This window comes from Podarcis filfolensis (assembly GCF_964270895.1).
Source record: "Podarcis filfolensis genome assembly, chromosome: 9".
Taxonomy (NCBI): Eukaryota; Metazoa; Chordata; class Lepidosauria; order Squamata; family Lacertidae; genus Podarcis; species Podarcis filfolensis.
In genome coordinates this window covers 9634184-9655908 of record NC_139610.1, presented here as the reverse complement: position 1 = coordinate 9655908, position 21725 = coordinate 9634184, and the positions used below count along the sequence as shown (strand labels likewise).

The 21725-nt window shown below is 45.4% G+C and overlaps 2 long non-coding RNA genes across 2 annotated transcripts in view; both read right to left on the bottom strand.

Moving 5' to 3' along the window:
• The window catches only part of LOC310770352, a 516476-nt gene that overhangs the window by 440274 nt on the left and 54477 nt on the right, over positions 1-21725 (bottom strand). The window lies entirely within an intron of this gene.
• On the bottom strand, positions 3591-21681 carry LOC310770308. The gene is made up of 3 exons (XR_014552046.1): positions 21590-21681; positions 9243-9417; positions 3591-3647 (listed from the first exon to the last, which is right to left on the bottom strand). It is a non-coding gene; the product is annotated as an uncharacterized lncRNA (long non-coding RNA).

Below are 21725 nucleotides of genomic sequence, written 5' to 3'. Positions count from 1 at the left end.
GGCACATTTTTGCAAGCACTTTCCCTTAACACAACACATTTCTGTACATTATTTTCACCGCTACATGCATTTTTGTAAACACTGCTTAAAGAACTGCATCACAAAATTCAGACGAGTGCAAATTTTAAAGACTGTGTATCGGTTTGTGCATTGGTTCAAGAAGCGTGAACTGGGTAGTTTCTCATACAAACAAAATCATTTTTCCGCTGTATTCCCAGAGAGAAGGCAAGGAAAACAGAGGCTCCTCCTTGCTCATTTCCCCACCTTGTGCTGTCTCTGGAAAGGAATGGAAATGACATTGTTTCCTTTCTCTTGTGCAAGCAAGGAGTACCAATTCACACAATGCTGATATAGCAGCAACAATTCGGCTTCTGGCTTCCCTTTAGATAAAAGGAAGGAAGGAAAGAAAGATCATCCACCAGCCACTTTTTCTCATCCTGTATATTTGGTACAGAAAGTTGACACCTTTCTAGGCAGACCTTGAACTGCTGGGTTTTCTGCTAGGAAAGAGGACACCAAGACATCCTAGGAAACTATCTTTGTCAAGAGTGAGAGCGAAGAGTGAGCATAAATGTTTCTTTAACTCAGAGGTTGGGATCCTCCAGCCTGCAGTTCAAATCAGGACTCGTGACTTGCAACCAACAATTCCATTCTATTCCAAACACCTGGTAAAATCTTGTTCTTTTTCAATAACATTATTTTGTTTAGTCTTAGTACAATGGGAGACTTTTGTGATTTGGTTTGGCTTTTTAAAAATAATAATAATTAAGACTTGAAATTCATGAAATGTTTTTGGAGGAAGAGGTCTTTCTGAGACAAAGAAAAGTTTCAAGCCAGTGCTGAGAGAAAAGGTTGAACTAACAAGATAAAGAAATAGGTGTCTTTTATAAACATTTTGATTTTTAAAAGATTTATTGGGGACTCTATTTATTTAAAGATTTGTTCAGGGAATCTATGGGATCCTTTCTTTAGCAGGCGGCGCTTCTTCAGAGGCGGTTTGCATACATCTCAGTCTCTTCATCATCCACGAATTGAAGCTGAATCCAGATAAAAGAAACATGCTATGTGTCCCAAGTCATCAGGTCCATGAGGTGGCCTTTTCTGGGTGAGCTTGCACTCAACTAGAAGGGATAGGTACATAACCGGGGTCTATCCTGGAGTCATTATTGCCACTTGTCAGGGACTGGGCAGAGGAGGAGTGGTGGAGTCTGTCTCCCCATCCTGACCCTCCCAGGGACAATCTTCTCAGGGTGCTGTCAATGGCTCCCAGCTGGTTGCGCAGGAAAGTATAAAAAACAAGGGAAAGCGTCTTACAGTCCTTTTTTATTTCAAACTTTACAGAGAGAGGCTATAGATCCCAGCCTCTTGGATAATGGCGTTGTCCCGAGTGAATCTCCACCCCTCCTTCTCTCGCACTTGCTAATTTGTCATCATCATCTCTACTATGGGTGCTGCTAAGTGTCCTCTGTCTTTTAGCTCTTTGCTCTCCTACTTTTAAGGCTCGCCGGGTTCTGGGAGATGGTGGGTGTGGAAAGCTTTCTAGTGACAATGTGTCAGCCAGCTACTGCTCCAGCTCTGCCTGCTCCTTCTCTCCCATTATTTCCCAACTTCCCCCTTCATCTGCCTCTGAGCTGTGACCTCCTGCAAACTCCTGTTATAAATCTATACTGCCTTCCTCCTCCTTCTCCTCCTCCCTGGAAGGGTCAGGATGATGAGGCAGTCTCCACCACTGCTTCTCCTCTGCCCAGTCCCTGACACTACTTGAGGCCCAGGTGGCTTCTCTAGGACTAGGAGCTACTATCCTTGCTAGACATGAATGGCCACTGTACTCCATGCTCTGGCATCCACTGAGGCCACACTTGAAGATGGTCCAGAGGCTACAACTAGTGCAGAATGCCACCATCTGTCTTTGGGCTGGAACATCAATTAGGATGAGAAAGCACCTGCCCTGAAACAGCTGCACTGGTTGCTATTCTCTTATGTACTCAATCCAAAGCTCTACACAAGTTTGTCCAGTCACAACTTTGGTCACAGATACCTGTAAGAGTGTTTCTACCCCTATGTGCCAGTCAGGGTATTATGATCTGTTGAAGAAGCTTTTCTTCTGGTGCAGTCTCCCACAGGCAGTGTGTGAGAGTGTGTTGATAAGGGCTTTGTAGCCTATGAGAGACCCTTCTCTGTAATGGTCCCCAAACTGTGGAACTCACTCCCTATAGCAGTGAGACAGGTGCCACATCTTCCCAACTTTAGGCAGTCATTGAAGGTACACCTCTTTTCTGTAACTTTTGGCAGGTTATCTAGTGTTGTTAACGTTTCCATGTATATCCTCTGGTTTGCTGATATGCACTTTATTGTATGAGATTTTAGGATGGGTGTGTTTTTATTGTATTGTATTTTTCAAGATGTTACCTATTGTGGGACCTTATAGTCTTCTTCTTCCATAAAGAATGTCTTCCATAAACACGGTTTTAACAGTGAGCCCGTAAGTGAATGTGGAGGCCAATTCTGGATCCACATGTCCTACCACAGTGGGGACATAGGTTTCCGGGTGGGAGTTCATCATGGTGAGGGTTTGCCAAGTGTGCCTTCCTCTTCACACGCTTCTCCTTTTCATCCTGAGTTTGAGCGTCTTCAAAGCCCATGACACCTTTGGTAAAGGCTGTTCTCCAACTGGAGCGCTCACAGGCCAGTGTTTCCCAGTTGTCAGTGTTTATACTCCTTTTTTTTTTTTAGATTTGCCTTGAGAGATTCTTTAAACCTCTTTTGTTGACCACCAGCATCACGCTTTCCATTTTTAAGTTTGGAATACAGTAGTTGTGGGGATCTTATAGTGAAGGGTGATTAAAAATATCAAAGTATTTGTAATCGCAGTAGTATTTTGTATTCCACAAGTTTCTGTATTTTAAAGGTGCAGAGATCTGTGTCTCTGTGTGGACTCTATATACTCCTCTCCCTTAATACAGGCATAATGTGCAGTGATTTTGACCTTGAACGAATAGTCCAGGATGTGGTTGAAAGGTAATATACAAATAAATGCCAGAAGGGATCTTTAATTGTAATAGCTCTATTTTTACCTTCCTTAAAACCTGGAGAAATAAATGGATATATTTGTCTTCATTACAACACAAGCACCTGTGAAAGGTTGGGAGGTACTAGACGAGCAAATGTATCATGCCGGCAGCCGGTGTCCTTACTGTAGCCTTGTCATAGCTCACCAACCAATATATTTTATCTTCATATCAAGCTGAAACAGGGCAGATTTCTGCGATTTAAAAGGGAAAATAAAATACATCCATCTTCCAGAGATTATGAATGGATGTCCATTGGTAATACTTGAGCAAAGATGAACATTGTCACACTGATCCAAGCAAGGGAAATGTGTGAACGTGAAAGCAGATTCCAAGCATAGATTCCTTCCTGGATGGGAAACGATGAATGTTTGTATGGATATGAACCTCTGTAGATGTAAATAATCTGATGCAGTTCCATTCACAGTACTCGGTGCGACTTGTGGCATGAATGCATTACACCTCAATGCCATTCTTTGTCAGAAGATCTCAAAGCAACTTAGAAATGGTTCTCATGAACCATTCTGGTTACCAGCCCACACGTGCTTAGCTTCATCAGTAGAATGACATTATGCATCTCTACAAGAAACAGAATTCCATACTTGAATGACATGGATTGGCACATGGGTGACTTACAAAGTCCTAAGCTTTGTGGCAGAACACAGGAGAAAAAACAAACTCTTAAACATGCTCCCCGTAACATCTAATTTAGACTGTCCTTCAGGAGAATGGGCAAACTCTTTGGGCAAGTGGCTGTCAGAGACCTTTCCATTACAGTGGTACCTCGGGTTACAGATGCTTCAGGTTACAGATGCTTCAGGTTACAGACTCCGCTAAACCAGAAATAGTACCTCGGGTTAAGAACTTTGCTTTAGAATGAGAACAGAAATTGCGCAGCAGTGGCGCGACAGCAATGGGAGGCCCCATTAGCTAAAGTGGTACCTCAGGTTAAGAACAGTTTCAGGTTAAGAATGGACCTCCAGAACGTATTAAGTTCTTAACCTGAGGTACCACTGTATGATACTTTTTCTGACACCCTTCTTACTGCAAGTTTCCTGCTTTATAAGAAGACACTAAGGAGTTCAACTAACTGGGACATGGGTGGCGCTGTGGTTTAAACCACTGTGCTGCTTGGACTTGCCGATTGGAAGGTCAGCGGTTCAAATCCCCGCGACGGGATGAGCTCCCGTTGTTTGGTCCCAGCTTCTGCCAACCTAGCAGTTCAAAAGCACGCCAGTGCAAGTAGATAAATAGGTACAGATCCGGAGGGGAAGGTAAATGGCGTTTCTGTGCGTTGCTCTGGCTTCGCCAGAAGTGGCTTAATCATGCTGGCCACATGACCCGGAAAAACTGTCTGCGGAAGCGGACAACCGCCGGCTCCCCCAGCCTGTAAAGTGAGATGAGCGCCACAACCCCAGAGTCATTCGCAACTGGACTTAACTGTCAGGGGTCCCTTTACCTTTACCTTTTGAGGAATTGGACTAGATCCAAGGAGTCTGAGTACCATTTTGCTCTATGGCTTGAAGTTTTATCCCTCTCGTTTCTTTTTAGCATACGTTGATTTTAGGATCTCTAATTGTGATCTGAGTTGCGATTCAATTATGTTCACTACATTGTAAGTCATTTGTTTTATTTTTTAAAGGGGGCTATAAATGTGATTAATCAGTCGACAGAAATGGACTGTGCAAGCGGCAGCAGGCTTTGCACTACACAGAGCCCTAGAGTCATCCTGCTCACATGCCTGCGCTCAAGAGATAAACAAGAGGATTATTATTTAATATTTATTTCAGGCATTTGCAAGGGGCACTGTCTGCCAAAGAGCACTCAAAGGAGCACACAAGAAAAGAAATAAGAGCACAATGCAAACACTTTATATTCTATTTCTGATCTTTTAGGGGAGAGGGCAAGCACTTACATAGCCACAACAGCATGTGCACACATGCACATACACACACAACAGGGAGTTATCAACAGACTCAGGGAAACCCCCAGAAGTGTAAAGTAGTTTTCCCCAGTTTTTTTTTTTAAAGAACCCTCTAAAGGATAAACCCCGAAACAGCTCATTGAGGACAGAATTCATTCAGTGGGCTTGAATTGTTTGCTTGGCTGACTGTTGGGGAACACAAAGCTGTAGGAGGGGGAACAGAGTGGATTGGCTGGAAAAGAAGGCATGTCAGTATATAGAAAAAGGTTGAGATAACCATTTCATTGTCTGTTGTTGTTTAGTCGTTTAGTCGTGTCTGACTCTTCGTGACCCCATGGACCAGAGCACGCCAGGCACTCCTTTCTTCCACTGCCTCCCACAGTTTGGTCAAACTCATGCTGGTAGCTTCGAGAACACTATCCAACCATCTCGTCCTCTGTCATCCCCTTCTCCTCGTGCCCTCCATCTTTCCCAACATCAGGATCTTTTCCAGGGAGTCTTCTCTTCTCATGAGGTGGCCAAAGTATTGGAGTCTCAGCTTCAGGATTTGTCCTTCCAGTGAGCACTCAGGTCTGATTTCCTTAAGAATGGATAGGTTTGATCTTCTTGCAGTCCATGGGACTCCCCCATGCACCATAATTCAAAAGCATCAATTCTTTTGGCGATCAGCCTTCTTTATGGTCCAGCTTTCACTTCCATACATCACTACTGGGAAAACCATAGCTTTTACTATACGGACCTTTGTTGGCAAGGTGATGTCTCTACTTTTTAAGATGCTGTCTAGGTTTGTCATTTCATTGTCTAGATAGGGTATTTTTCTGGTTTACACTGAATAGCCATTTTAAAATGTATCCAGGACTGAAGAGATAGCTGCCCATAGAAGTCAATTGAGAAATCCATGATCTTAAGAGAAGCTGGGATTGGGTGCCAATCCCCCACACTCACAAACACAAAACTGAATGGGGGAGAGAAGAACCTGAACAGCCCAGTGGAAACTGAGCATATTCTGTGCATATGGGATGCTGAATGATTGTTGCAGAAAACTGGATGGAATAGCAATAAAAATCTCAACAGCCGCACTCCATTCTGTAACGCTTTGCTGCAGAGCCCCACTTGTTAAGCCTTTAAAGCGATCCTAAAACCCTAAAAAGTCAGCTAGATTAACAGCAATCAATTTAAAACCTTATATAGCACACCCGTGGAGAGATGGAAATATCGGCTTAAAAATGCACACGTCCCCAACTCAAAAGTTTAATATCTAGCGATCTGTAGCAAGGGAGATTGAAACCAGAAGAATGGCAGCTCTAGTTTACCACAATCCCAACATTTTGCAAGGGTATCCCCAGGGAGATCAGGCTCTGCAGCCCACGAAAGATGTGTCATAGAACAGGACTATTCCTGATAAATAGGGACAACTGAAATTATGCACCATTTTATAAATGGAAGGATACTAGAAGGCAAGCATTTGAGTCATGCAGGCTATATTACACAAGAGCACATATTCTTCTTCTCACCTATGAGAAGGTTTGCATCTTTGATTCACATTTCAATACTCCCCCCCATTTCTGAAATCTGGATGCTTTGATGTAATTGATGAGGTTAGGTCTATTTGTGCTCTTTCTCTTTTCCTTTGATGCTTAGAATATATTAGCTGGTGTCCGTAAGTCAGATAACATAGATGCACTCTCCCTTTTCAATTATATCCATCCTTTCTAGTCATTTAGAGCAGCATTACAACCACATAATTATACGTTTCTCTGTGCTATCTTAAGAACAAGCAAAATGCCTATCATGATGATGGCTGAGGGTTACCTAGAGGGAGGAATTCTTTTTGCAAAGACACCTGGTGGCATAGATCAGGGATGAGGAACCTGTTATGTTTCAGATGTTGCTGGACTCCATCATCTTCGACTATTGATTATGCTGGCTGGGGCTGATGGAAGCTGGAGTACAGCAACCACAGGGCTACAGCTTCCCCTTCTCTGATGTAGACACATATGGTCACACCTACGGGGTTCCTTGCAGTTGAGGTTGGGAACTAGGGAACAGCATTACGATACTGTTGTGAGTTTGTGGGGTGGTCGGTCTGCGTGGCGTCCTCAGCCACTTCTTCCTGTGCCCAATAGGAGTTAAGATCTAATGGAAGATTCAGTTGTTGAACTAGTCAGTTTCTTTGTGAGATAATGATCATGGTTGCAACTTAAGCACCACCATAACAAAAGAAGTTGCGCTATGACAGCGGTCAAATGTGTGGGCTACTCTCCTCACCAGTGGCGTAGCGTGGGTTGTCAGCCCCCGGGGCAAGGCAAGTAATTTGCGCCCCCTAACCCGTGGACTTGCGCCCCCTAACCCGTGGTTTGCGCCCCCTAACCCGTGGATTTGCCCTAACCCCAGATGTTGTGCCCGGTGTGGCCGGCCCCCCCTGCACCCCCCACGCTACGCCACTGCTCCTCGCCTCAATTCTATGATTCTATGATTCTATGACTTTGCCTGACTGGAAAGTATCCTCGGAATCTGATCATGCCCTCTGCTTCTCCTGATGGATGATAGGGGATGTGTGTTTGTGTGCAAGCGCAAAGGTACAATTTACATTAATTGCTCCGCCCACCTTTGCCTCCGCCCCACCATGATTGGCATGTGGTCCTTGGAAGGTTGATCACAAGAGACTGACCCTCAGACAGAAGGTTTCTCACTCCTGAGCTAGGTTACGATGGCATGCCCATTACAAGGTAACAGAAGAAAGTCAAATTCCTGGGTTCTCTAACTTTCTGGCACCACAGGAAGGAAGGAACTGTTTATTCCAGCCACAGACCTGTAACCAGGGAGAAGGATTATCTCCAACCCTGGCATCACATTTAATCTGAAAAGAAATGCCATAAGCACGAGGGAGCAAGGCAAGGCAGGTAGAGGCCACCTTGATCCTATGACGAAGTAAATGACAGCATGGAGAAAGGGAAATGGCAACAAAATGAGTATGTCTGCTAGGGGAGAGCTGAGGCTTGCTATTACAGTGGTACCTCGGGTTAAGAACTTAATTCGCTCTGGAGGTCCGTTCTTAACCTGAAACTGTTATTAACCTGAAGCACCACTTTAGCTAATGGGGCCTCCCACTGCCACCACACAATTTCTGTTCTTATCCTGAAGCAAATTTCTTAACCCAAGGTACTATTTCTGGGTTAGCTGAGTCTATAACCTGAAGCGTCTGTAACCCGAGGTACCACTGTACCAAGAAATTGTGAAAACCAGGGGAGGTTGTTGGGTTTGGACCCCATCCTAGCAATCTCACACAATACCCATACTTAAAGGTAAAGGGACCCCTGACCATTAGGTCCAGTTGCGACCGACTCTGGGGTTGCGGCGCTCATCTCGCTTTATTGGCTGAGGGAGCCGGCGTACAGCTTCCGGGTCATGTGGCCAGCATAACTAAGCCGCTTCTGGTGAACCAGAGCAGCGCACGGAAACACCGTTTACCTTCCCGCCGGAGCGGTACCTATTTATCTACTTGCACTTTATCGTGCTTTCGAACTGCTAGGTTGGCAGGAGCAGGGACTGAGCAACGGGAGCTCACCCCGTTGCGGGGATTCAAACCTTCTGATCGACAAGTCCTAGGCTCTGTGGTTTAACCCACAGCGCCACCTGCATACTTACTTTAATAATAATTCGTATAAGTGATTAGCTGCCATTTTCTCCTTTAGGGAATATGTGGTGGAAAGAACTTGAGGAAAGTCTGGAGCATAAAAACTGTGTGGGGAGCAAGGCTTGAGTACACACATACTCCCTGTTGGTCCACTACAAATTTCCTCATGCCAAAGTGGCTTTTCTTGTGACAGAGAGAAAGAAGCTTCAGGTCATAACATGCCAGTTTGCCCCCTGGGTATGGAGGAGGCTAGCAAACCAGGGGGACCTTTGTCGAATTCTATTCTGCATCTTGAGCTTCATCCAGATGCGACGGCAAGCCAATGAAGACTGCCGGAGAACTCTCTAATGACTTGCAATTGGCTACAGAGAGCAGAGCAGAGCAGCCAATCACGTTGTATATGAATGCCTTTCTACAAACGACTGCTGCATGGTGCCAGCAGCTTGTGCTAGCCAAATGCAGCGAAGGAATTGAACAAACAATTCTGCCTGCCACCCTCCAGTTCCTATGGCCCAAAGCCCAGAGAAAGGAAGCTGGGGACCTCTAGTACTGCCAAGGGCAAGGGACGCTGGCCTCGGAAGCCCACTAATGAGCTGTATTGTACTCCACTCACTGTATTCAGAGTCTTTCTTTCGTGTCGCCTCTAATTATTCTTTTTAAGCTTGCCCCATCGATTGCTGTCGATCTGGACACACATTGACAGTCCATTACATTAGCTGGCTGGTTCCCAGGTCCAGGTGACTTATTCATGCTGGGTGACCCTCGAAGCTGTCAGCAGCTTCAAGACTCTAGGCAGGAAAAGAGCACAAGGAGGGGAAGGATCTGTATATGGGTTTCCATCTGGTTTTATGAACATAAACCACCTTCTCTGTAATTAGCCGTTCGGATGAAATACATGGAAGGCAACCTTTCCACTCCACAAGACTAAATTTTAGAGGCTTCATTAAACACTGGGAACTGCGAGGTAAAAGGACACTGCCCCATTTTTCTCTAAATGAAATAACTAAGGGTTGCATGATGGGAGTCAGACACCAGTGAATGGAATTCATGCCGCTGGAGATTCTGAACAATGGGTTTTGTGTTAAAGGAGTTTAATTGATTTTCTTTGGCAAACTATAAATTTGGAGGTGACCTTTGATTTTGCAGGACCATAGGCTGAAACAATAGGCTGGAACAGTACATTATGCATGGGGTGGGGGTGTCACTTAAAGCAGCATCTCTCAGGGGGTGTTCACAAAGCCCCCCTCTTGAATGTATGAAGAGGGGTTGTATATGCCAGTCATGCCCTATATACAGGCATGTCAGACGTGCTGGCCCTGCCACCACTGGCTGTGTGCTTGGTGCCACCATGGAGAAGGCCCTGCTTCTTGTTGCCATCAATCTACACTCTGGTGGCTGTTGTCCTCGATGGAAGATCTCATAAGATGCCTCAGACCTTCCCAGAGCCAAAGCAAATGGGAGATTCCAACTAGCAAGATGGGTAGAATGGTAGAAACCATTCCTTGGTGTACCCTAGTTGCAAGCCATTTCATCTGTAAAGGTAGGAACCTGAAGGAGCGTCTCCACCCCCATTGCTCTACCCAGACACTGAGATCCAGCGCCGAGGGCCTTCTGGCGGTTCCCTCACTGTGAGAAGCCAAGTTACAGGGAACCAGGCAGAGGGCCTTCTCGGCAGTGGCGCCCGCCTTGTGGAACGCCCTCCCACCAGATGTCAAGGAGAACAACAACTACCAGACTTTTAGAAGACATCTGAAGGCAGCCCTGTTTAGGGAAACTTTTAATGTTTGATGCATTACTGTATTTTAATATTTTGTTGGAAGCCGCCCAGAGTGGCTGGGGAAGCCCAGCCAGATGGGTGGGGTATAAAAAAAATATTATTATTATTATTATTATTATTATTATTATTATTATTAACCTTGAATTGTGCCTAAAAGCCAACTGGCTACCAGTTCTCAATGCTTTTTTCTGGGGGTACTCAAGGGCACAAAAGTACTGGCACCATTTCTTCCAGCTGTTAACAACTTCATGGTGAGTACTGGTACCCTTTTTCCTTTAAAAAAACAATGGATGTTATTATAATCTTATACACTGTTCTGGTATGATTAGAGGTGAGCCAACAGTAGCTGTGGCAGAAGCTCTGCCCATCAATTTTTCCCTCCCAAAATGTGTGCACTGAGGACAGCGAGGTTACACTTGACCTTTTAGAAATTCTGTCATTTTCTACTACAGATACTTTTAAAAAACCTCCAATCCCTGTTTTTAAAAGGGGGTGGGGGGAGGAATTGTGATGTTACACACCCTCTACCCCACTACAATGATTCACCATATTTCAATCTCCATCCCAACACAAACACACCTTTATGGATTGAAATCACTGCCTTTCTAATTTGAGAGGAGCCTCAAGCCAGCCAAATTCAGCCCAGGTAAGGGCTAACCTTAATCAACAGCAGAGTTCCCATGTTTTGAACCAGTTAGCATTCCCAAACAGTATTCAAGGACAGCCCCGCATAGACTTCTGCTTCCAACCTCATCCGTTCAGTCACATGCTTGCTGTTCAGTTCACAACCTCGGTCACATCCGCACCTTTTGTGTGCTATAAAAGTAATGTCTGCAGTGGGGATCCTGCTGTAAGATTTAGATCCATGGAATTCCATGGGGCATACATGCTCTCTGTCACTGAAATTACCCTTATAACACCTGAGAGATGCACAAATAAGCGTTCAAGGAAGGAGGACATGGGCCAAGAACCACAATTCTGTGAGAGGGGCCGTAGAACTGGTCATAGCTTCTACCCAGGCAGCAAAATGTAAAACTGGGCCCAACCAAACCACATCTTCACTGCTTCCATCTTCTCCACTTTCATGGTGCGATGGGTGAAAAGGATAGAAGAGAAAACTGAAGATAAAGAATTGTGGCTCAGGGAAAGAAGGGGAGAAAGCTGGAAGATATTTTTGCATTCCTAGAATGATAGTGATAACAACCAAAATAATTCAGAGCTAATTATATTTGTTATCAGTCAACATAATTTCCTCCCATTCTGTGCCTAACATCATTTCCCTCTTCTCTCAGACAGTCTGAACAAACGTTTTCCCCTTGTCATTATTTTAGCAAGAAGCAAAGTAATGTTGATTGAACTAATAGTGTAAACAGAAGGATATCACTTAAAATGCCCAAAGATGTGGTGCTATTTTTCATTCTACTACAGCGCTGACATATTTGCTGACAGTGAACATCTCCCTCGAGGATTTGGTCCACACAGTTGGGCTTGTAATTCAAATTCTGTCGGTAGAAGACGCAACTGAGGCCTTGCTCTCATGGAGGTGGAAAGCCTTGGCCTTGCCAGGCTGGAGTTCACATGACTGAATGTTCTGCCATACAGAAAACTTCACATATCTGTTAGGTAAAACAAACCCTCAGGGAGAAGGAAACAAGATAATTTCTCCACACAAATGAAGTGATAGAGGCTTGCAGACTAAAAACAGAAGCTTATTTAACTGGATATATGTACTTCAGCCTTCCTGTTATCCCTGCCCTGTCTAGCTATCAATTTTCCTTTTCCTCTCAGACTCCTTCTTTTGTCAGAAATGTTCCTCTCAGCCACTCAGCCTTTCTTGGGGTAAAGGTAAAGGGACCCCTGACCATTAGGTCCAGTCGTGGCCAACTCTGGGGTTGCGGCGCTCATCTCACTTTACTGGCCAAGGGAACCAGCGTACAGCTTCTGGGTCATGAGGCCAGCAGGACTAAGCCGCTTCTGGTGAACTAGAGCAGCACACGGAAACACCGTTTACCTTCCTGCCGAAGCGGTAGCTATTTATCTACTTGCACTTTGACGTGCTTTCGAACTGCTAGGTTGGCAGGAGCAGGGACTGAGCAATGGGAGCTCACCCTGTTGTGGGGATTCGAACCGCTGACCTTCTGATCGGCAAGTCCTAGGCTCTGTGGTTTAACCCACAGCGCCACCAGCATCCCTTTTTCTTGGGGTAGACCTTATCTTTAAACACGTGGCAAAATCTCTCACTATATGGCATATGCCCTTTACTACAGAACAGAATCGATAGTACTGCAGATGTACGGTACTTCTGGAAGTGCTGTGGCAGAAGGAGAAAGAAGAGTGAGGGCAAAGGTAAGGGTGCCTCTTTTGGTTCTGGTTTTTGGTTTGGTTTTCAGTGTGAGCCAGCTAACTTGCACCACAGCACGGAACCAAAAAACGTGCATCTTTTGGTCCCGCGTTCTGCTGCAGCCAGAGCACAGGAGCCAAAATAGGACATTCCTAATTGAGCTCAGAAGCCGGGGCGGCTTCTGTCAATCTGGGATGTCTCACTTAAAATGGGACACTTGAAGGGAATGGTGTGTGCGTGCACACATTCTTATGCCAAAGCACCACAAAAGCAGGGCAAAAAAACACACCAACTAGAACATTTGTTGTATAAAAAGTTGCAGGTTTTCAGCAGGGTCTTTTGGGAAACGCAGCAGTGAAGGAAGTCGCTCAGGCGCCTGGGGAGGCGTGCCCAGGGGCGGGGCACACCCATGGGGCCTCCGGAGTCTGCCTGCCTCCTCCCACTCAGCCACCAGTGTGGTGTAGTGGTTAAGAGCGGTAGACTCGTAATCTGGTGAACCGGGTTTGATTCCCCGCTCCTCCACATGCAGCTGCTGGGTGACCTTGGGCCAGTCACACTTCTTTGAAGTCTCTCAGCCCCACTCACCTCACAGAGTGTTTGTTGTGGGGGAGGAAGGAAAGGAGAATGTTAGCCGCTTTGAGACTCCTTCGGGTAGTGATAAAGTGGGATATCAAATCCAAACTCTTCTTCTTCTTCACCCTACAGCTGGGGGAGAGGCAGCGGGCGGACCGTTCGGGCAGCATGGAGCCTGCGCGCACTCAATCCACCGCGTCTCTCCCAGGAGAGATGCATGGCTCAGGAACGCTGCAGGCTCCATGGTGAGTGCCGCCCGGCATTTTGTCACCCCCTCAGTGGTGACACCTGGGGCAGATCACCCCCACCACACCGCCTTCCTCCGCCCCTGGGGACATGCACTGTCTGGAAATGAAGCCGCATGACTGGCCCAAAACTTTCACAGGTCACAAAAGGTATGGAAAGTGTAATTGTGCCTTACTGCTCTGATACCATCATTAGTGCAAATTCTCATGAATGCACTAGATGCCTGGAAGGGCACTTTCTTTCTCTTCTTAGAAGGTTTTCTCTCCTTAGAAGGATATCATGCCCTCATCATGGCTGTGTTGCTGCAGGTGGGTTCTACAGCAAGAGGAACAGTGGCACTCTAGCTGGGCTCTGATCCATCTCTGATAACAGGATAACCAGATTGCAAATTAGACCTTGTCCTACTCAGTTCAGTTATGTCTGTTCACTTTTATTTGTTTTAGCCATAGGCCATAACAAATGCAGAATACACAATACAACTGTCGTCCTAATCACAGGGCAGTAGCTAGAATCTGAACAGCAACCAAGCACCATACAACTACAATAATAAAATGTCAGTAATCCAGTTTCCTGTCTACAGCATAAGCATCCAAATAACTCTGGCGAGAGCTTGTACTACCGAGCCATAGTTGGCTACGTTCTCTGTTATCTCCACATTCAGTTTCAGTTTTAATTGTTTAGCCATGGAGTGTGACTACAACTAATAACAACCAAAATAAATCATATTAATAGTAACATTCAAGATTTAAAAAATTCAACTGGTTCCCTCTTTTACCCAGAAATGAATTTGTTTATCTGGATATCATGAATACAATCTGTATATCTCCCATGTACGTCCCTTTATCAAGAGGACAAATAGTATTGAAATACATTTGATGCTGCTTTGATACCGACAGGGCAAGTATAACTATTTGCTCCGTTGTCTCCTTGTGATCATTTGCAAATAGGAATTCAGCGTTTTGCCCTGTTTGTGCATGTTAGGGAGCAATCTCTTATATATGGGAAGCCAGCGAAATTCATGCCAACTTAAATTAAGCTGATGCAAAGTACACCAAATCCAAGCTCCATTTAGGCTGAGCTGGTCTAAGCTTGGCAGAATGAAAACAAGCCATTACAATACAGCTTGACTAGCACTACCCTTTTTGCTGCCATGCATTCCACCAGGTTGTCAGGTCATGTGACCAATCATGGACTAAGGATCCAGTGTAAGCCTGTCTTGTCTGCCCCACCCTGCCCCAGAACGTTGAGCTAGGAAACTAGCTGGCTGAGCTGAAGATACACCACATTCTAACTTGTTCATTCCAGCAGATCTAGGGATACAAACAAACTGTGATGGCCTGGGAATCGGATTCAGAGGCTGAACCTGAGGAATCCCAGCCTGCACAGGAGTGCCCACCTCCGGAACCAGCTGAGCTGGGGCTGGGGCTTGAGCCTGAAGGGTCCTCACCTGTGCTGGGTCCTCAGGAGCAGACATCAGCTGAATCCACTCTGGCTCCGGAGGTGATGGAGGACCCATTGCCTGCAAGTGCTCCACTCTCAGCCCTGTCAGGGGAGGAGGAGGTTGCCTCTGGGTCCAGTAACCCTCCAGCCTCTCCTGAGCTGCAGAGGCTCAGGGCAGAGAGGCAGAGGGAACTAAGTTCTCACAGGAGGAGTGCTCGCCTTAAGGCCAGGAGAGGCGAGTCACCTGTGGGCCAGGACCACCCTATGCCTCAGAGGAGATAAAGGCTAACCCGCCCAGTCCCAGGTTGCGGGAGCAACCTTGTTGGTTACCTGTTCCTGCTGGCACCCTGACCTGCTCTCCTGAGTTCCTGACCACACCCGACTCCTCGCTTTGGACCTTGCTTCACCCCTGATGGACAGCCTCCTTACCCTCGACCTAGGACCGGACTTAGACCATGCCGCACGGTAACCCCCCCCCCCCCGGGACCAGCACACAAACCCTTAGACTTATGCCTTTAAGGAGGTAGGGGGGTGACTTTTTCGTGTAGGCTGTCAAAATAGGACAGTCCAATCAATAACAGAATATTCTCATGAGCTCACTCAGGGTATGCACTGTGCGAAGCTTCTATTTTGTAGAATCAGAGACTTTGAAGGGAGTTCTAAACTAACCCACACAAAAGTATAAACTTGGCTGAGTACAGTGGTACCTCGGGTTAAGTATTTAATTCGTTCCGGAGGTCCGTACATCACCTGATACTGTTCTTAACCTGAAGCACCACTTTAGCTAATGGGGCCTCCTGCTGCTGCTGCGCCATCGTTCAGCCTAGACACTGAGGTCCAGCACCGAGGGCCTTCTGGTGCTTCCCTCACTGCGAGAAGCCAAGTTACAGGGAACCAGGCAGAGGGCCTTCTCGGTAGTGGCACCCTCCCTATGGAACGTTCTCCCATCAGATGTCAAAGAGAACAACTACCAGACTTTTAGAAGACATCTGAAGGCAGCCCTGTTTAGGGAAGCTTTTAATGTTTGATGTATTGCAGTATTTAAATATTTTTCTGGAAGCCGCCCAGAGTGGCTGGGGAAGCCCAGCCAGATGGGCGGGGTATAAATTATTATTATTATTATTATTATTATTATTATTATTATTATTATTATTATCGTCATCATCATCATCATCATTTCTGTTCTAATCCTGAAGCAAAGTTCTTAACCTGAAGCACTATTTCTGGGTTAGCGGAGTCTGTAACCTGAAGCGTATGTAACCCGAGGTACCACTGTATAACAAAGAAGAATTTGCAGCAGCAGCAAAAACCAGCTGCAAACAAAAACCCTTGTGAAAACGGGAAGAAGCTGTGCTCTTGCCATTACTAATGCTGAGCCCCATCCCCAAGAAACTGGTGGAGATATTCTCACTTGATTGGAGATTGATGGTGAAATGGTTCTCCCAGTTTCTCTGCTCACAAATGAGAACTTCAAGAGGCCATCTGTGCACAACTCTGGTTCAAGGCTGTCGTATCTTCACAGGGCACTAAGTGGCCAGGATACTCTTTTTAAAAAATAGATTTTACTGGAATTTAGGGGGGAAAGGTATACAAAATTTATTATTAAATATCTTTTTTGTCAAAAGTAAAAAGTTGATGTAGATAAAAGCACAGACCACAACAAAAAAAGAAACACACTGTAGCCTCTCCCCAAATACACTACAGTGGTACCTCAGGTTACAGATGCTTCAGGTTACAGACGCTTCAGGTTACAGACTCCGCTAACCCAGAAATAGTACCTCAGGTTAAGAACTTTGCTTCAGGATGAAAACAGAAATTGTGCGGTGGAGGCACGGCGGCAGCGGGAGGCTAAAGTGGTACCTCAGGTTAAGAACAGTTTCAGGTTAAGAACGGATCTCCAGAAGGAATTAAATTCTTAACCCAAGGTACCACTGTACCTCTCCCCAGCCAATACACCTCACTGGTCTTGCTTCACATCCTCCAGGTTTGTTGTGATGAAAAGGTTGTTGTGAGTCCCATGAGTAGGACACTCACGGGCAACTTGAATTTCCTCAGTGACAGAGCTTTCATTGGGCACGTTTAGATGCCCAGCTAGCTTGAACAGGAGCTTTTGCATCCTGCTGATAATCCTGCCCCCCTCAAACAGATAGAAAGTGGGCTCAAGTTAATGGTCCATATCAATGCAGCTACAATACTTGAATCAGAATCAAACCTTCTGGACGACCACAGCACTAAATAGCAGCTTTTCAGGAGAAAAGAAGCGGTACCTGTGGCAATCATTTACTGCAAGACCAGCTACACTGGAGTTTTTTCCGTACGCTATTTTTAGCTCTTTTACAATAAGTGCAAAGAACTACTGACAGTCTATTTGGAGATCTATTTCAGTTTGAGGCAAAAGCACTGTGTTGTCTGCATAAATAAAATATTGATGGTTAATTCCACCCTCACCCCCTTCTGGCAAGCGGGGATGATCTCTGCTAAGGTTTGCTCCAATATCATTTACAGAAAAAGCAAAGAATACACACCCTCCTTAGTTTTGCTAGAAAATGATTTGTCAGAAATCTGGAGGAAGATGTTAAAATCTGAGGTTGGTATCTCTCTGACGTGTTTTTACTAGCAGCAGCAAGTGGTGGTCCAGATTGGCATTTGCCAATTTATCCCAGAATTGTTGTCAGTCATATCCAAAGAAGCTTTTAAATTAAGAAGGCCTGCAGGTCAATGAAAATTTGCTAACTTAACATATTTAGGGATCAAGATGTTTGAGGACTAAGCAGCTGCCTACTGTAGAGTAAGGTAAACATAAAGGACCCCTGGATGGTTAAGTCCAGTCAAATTCGGCCATGGGGTGCGATGCTCATTTCCACTTTCAGGCCAAGGGAGCTGGCGTTTGTCCACAGACAGCTTTACTGGGTCATGTGGCCAGCATGACTAAACCACTTCTGGTGCAATGGGACACTGTGACAGAAGCCAGAGAGCATGGATATGCCGTTTACCTTCCCATTGCAGTGGTACCTATTTATCTACTTGCGCTGGTATGCTTTCGAACTGCTAGGTTGGCAGGAGCTGGGACAGAGCAACGGGAGCTCATCCCATTGAGCAGATTCGAACTGCTGACCTTCTGATCGGAAAGCCCAAGAGGCTCCGTGGTTTAGATCACAGCACCACCTGAGTCCCTGTAAAGTAACCATAGCTAAATCCCGATTGTGCTTCACACAAAATGTAGATACACAGAACTTGCTTTATATTGACTTGACCACTAATCCATCAAATTCACACTCTCCATCGTTTCAGGCATAGGTCTCTCCTACCCCTACCTGAAGATACTTGGGATTGGACTTGGACCTTCTACAGTGGTACCTCAGGTTAAGAACTTAATTCGTTCTGGAGGTCTGTTCTGAAACTGTTCTTAACCTGAGGTACCACTTTAGTTAATGGGGCCTCCCGCCACTGAGCGATTTCTCTTCTCATCCTGAAGCAAAGTTCTTAACCCGAGGTACTATTTCTGGGTTAGGGGAGTCTGTAACCCGAGGTACCACTGTATATGCAAAGCAGTTGTTCTGCTATTGAGCTGCATCGATAGGGCCATTAAGTACTGCCTAATCCTTCATATATATGTTGATGTTGATGTTGTTGTTGTTGTTCCCATCTGCCTGGGTTGCCCCAGCTACTCAGGGTGGTTTCCAACAATTAAAACATTAAGCACAGTAAACATCAAACATTAAAAACTTCCCTATACAGGGCTGTCTTCAGTTGTCTTCTAAAAGTCAGATATAGTGGTACCTCGGGTTAAGAACTTAATTTGTTCTGGAGGCTTGTTCTTAACCTGAAACTGTTCTTAACCTGAGGTACCACTTTAGCTAATGGGGCCTCCCACTGCCGCCGTGCCGCTGCCACACGATTTCTGTTCTCATCCTGAAGCAAAGTTCTTAACCCAAGGTACTATTTCTGGATTAGCGGAGTCTGAAACCTGAAGCGTCTGTAACCTGAAGCGTCTGTGACCTGAGGTACCACTGTAGTTGTTTATTTCTTTGACATCTTCTGGGAGGGCGTCCCACAGGAAGGGCACCACTAATGAGAAGGCCCTTTGCCTGGTTCCCTGCAACCTCACTGCTCATAGTGAGGGAACCACCAGAAGGCCCTTGGTGCTGGACCTTAGTGTCTGGGAAAATAAGAATCATAGAATCATAGAATCATAGAATCATAGAGTTGGAAGAGACCACAAGGGCCATCGAGTCCAACCCCCTGCCAAGCAGGAAACACCATCAGAGCACTCCTGACATATGGTTGTCAAGCCTCTGCTTAAAGACCTCCAAAGAAGGAGACTCCACCACACTCCTTGGCAGCAAATTCCACTGTCGAACAGCTCTTACTGTCAGGAAGTTCTTCCTAATGTTTAGGTGGAATCTTCTTTCTTGTAGTTTGGATCCATTGCTCCGTGTCCGCTTCTCTGGAGCAGCAGAAAACAACCTTTCTCCCTCCTCTATGTGACATCCTTTTATATATTTGAACATGGCTATCATATCACCCCTTAACCTCCTCTTCTCCAGGCTAAACATGCCCAGCTCCCTTAGCCGTTCCTCATAAGGCATTGTTTCCAGGCCTTTGACCATTTTGGTTGCCCTCCTCTGGACACGTTCCAGTTTGTCAGTGTCCTTCTTGAACTGTGGTGCCCAGAACTGGACACAGTACTCCAGGTGAGGTCTGACCAGAGCAGAATACAGTGGCACTATTACTTCCCTTGATCTAGATGCTATACTCCTATTGATGCAGCCCAGAATTGCATTGGCTTTTTTAGCTGCCACGTCACACTGTTGGCTCATGTCAAGTTTGTGGTTAACCAAGACTCCTAGATCCTTTTCACATGTACTGCTCTCAAGCCAGGTGTCACCCATCTTGTATTTGTGCCTCTCATTTTTTTTGCCCAAGTGCAATACTTTACATTTCTCCCTGTTAAAATTCATCTTGTTTGTTTTGGCCCAGTTCTCTAATCTGTCAAGGTCGTTTTGAAGTGTGATCCTGTCCTCTGGGGTGTTAGCCACCCCTCCCAGTTTGGTGTCATCTGCAAATTTGATCAGGATGCCCTTGAGTCCATCATCCAAGTCGTTGATAAAGATGTTGAATAAGACTGGGCCCAAGACAGAACCCTATGGCACCCCACTAGTCACTCTTCTATGATGAGGTTGGAGATGCTCAAGTTTACTTAACAAATATCTGGCATAAAATTGAACCAAGTTGTTACTCATAGGCCTGCTATTGGAAAGTTTACTACTGCTGCTCATATAAACAGTGGCATTTGAGTTCCATGCACGGGAAAACAACTTTCTAAACTCAAGGCACTGACCATAAGAGGTGGATCCCATCAGACTAGACTACATTAAAAAACTTCACAAGGAATACTGTCCTCACCTGGAAACGTATCATTAGTCAGTTGCAAAATTAGATTCTCTACTGCCTTAATAGTAACTGTGGGGCCATGATTAATTTCCAGTTTGTCATTAGTGCTCTGACCTTCTGAGCTGATTACCGTGTAAAAGACTTCATACAAGTATTGCTCCTGAACACTGTTGGTTACATTTATCAGCATATGATTATTAGAGAATAAGCATGGTGGCAGTTGTACATTCATTTCCAAAACTAAATACTGTATTTCAACTTGGTGGTTAAATTCTATATAAGTTATTTAAAAACTTGCATCCTTCCCAATAATCTTTTGTATTCCCTCTTCAGACCAGTCCAAACTTGGACTGCATCTTCAGAATTGCTTAGTTTAATATGCCTTACTGCATATTCTTTTCTGAAATTTCTAAAATTCACTCATAATAATTTATTTATATAAAATATTTTTTTTAATGGATGAACAACACCTGCCCTGCTTTCCCCTCCTAGTAATCGTATGCTCAGAAATATAACCAGTAGTACTTGTATGAAATTCTTAACCATTTATTTATTTAAATTTATATCTAGTCTTTCCTCCCAAGGGAGTGCAGGGCACAGTAGGGTTAATCAACTCTTCTCAAGATGGTTCACAAAACTGGGACATTAGCTGGCACTGTGGGTGTGAGAAAGGGGGGGAAGGCAAATAACTACATTAAAACTAAAATAGCATTCCAAATCAAAATCATAACTGTAAAATATAAAGTTAGGTAAGGGTAAAGGGACCCCTGACCATTAGGTCCAGTCGTGACCAACTCTGGAGTTGCAGCGCTCATCTCGCTTTATTGGCCGAGGGAGCCGGCGTACAGCTTCCTGGTCATGACTAAGCTGCTTCTGGTGAACCGGAGCAGTGTACGGAAACGCCGTTTACCTTCCCGCCAGAGCGGTACCTATTTATCTACTTGCACTGCATGCTTTTGAACTGCTAGGTTGGCAGGAGCAGGGACCAAGCAACGGGAGCTCACCCCATCACGGGGATTTGAACCGCCGACCTTCTGATCGGCAAGCCCAAGGCTCTGTGGTTTAACCCACAGCGCCACCCGCATAGCATCAATTAAAAGCAGCAGACTGGAAGATGGAGCAAGGCAGGTAGGGAAATCCCTGCCAGTGAGAACTTAGGCAACTCCATGAATAGGAAACATTCACTTACATGGGTTATAATGAAGCAGAGAACGTGGGGACATCGCTGAGGAAGTGAGTAAACCTGTTCCCTCTCCCTGGTGATGGCATTGGTTCTGTCCACAGGGGTCTATCTGCACATCTCTGTTCTGGATTCTGTTCTTAGT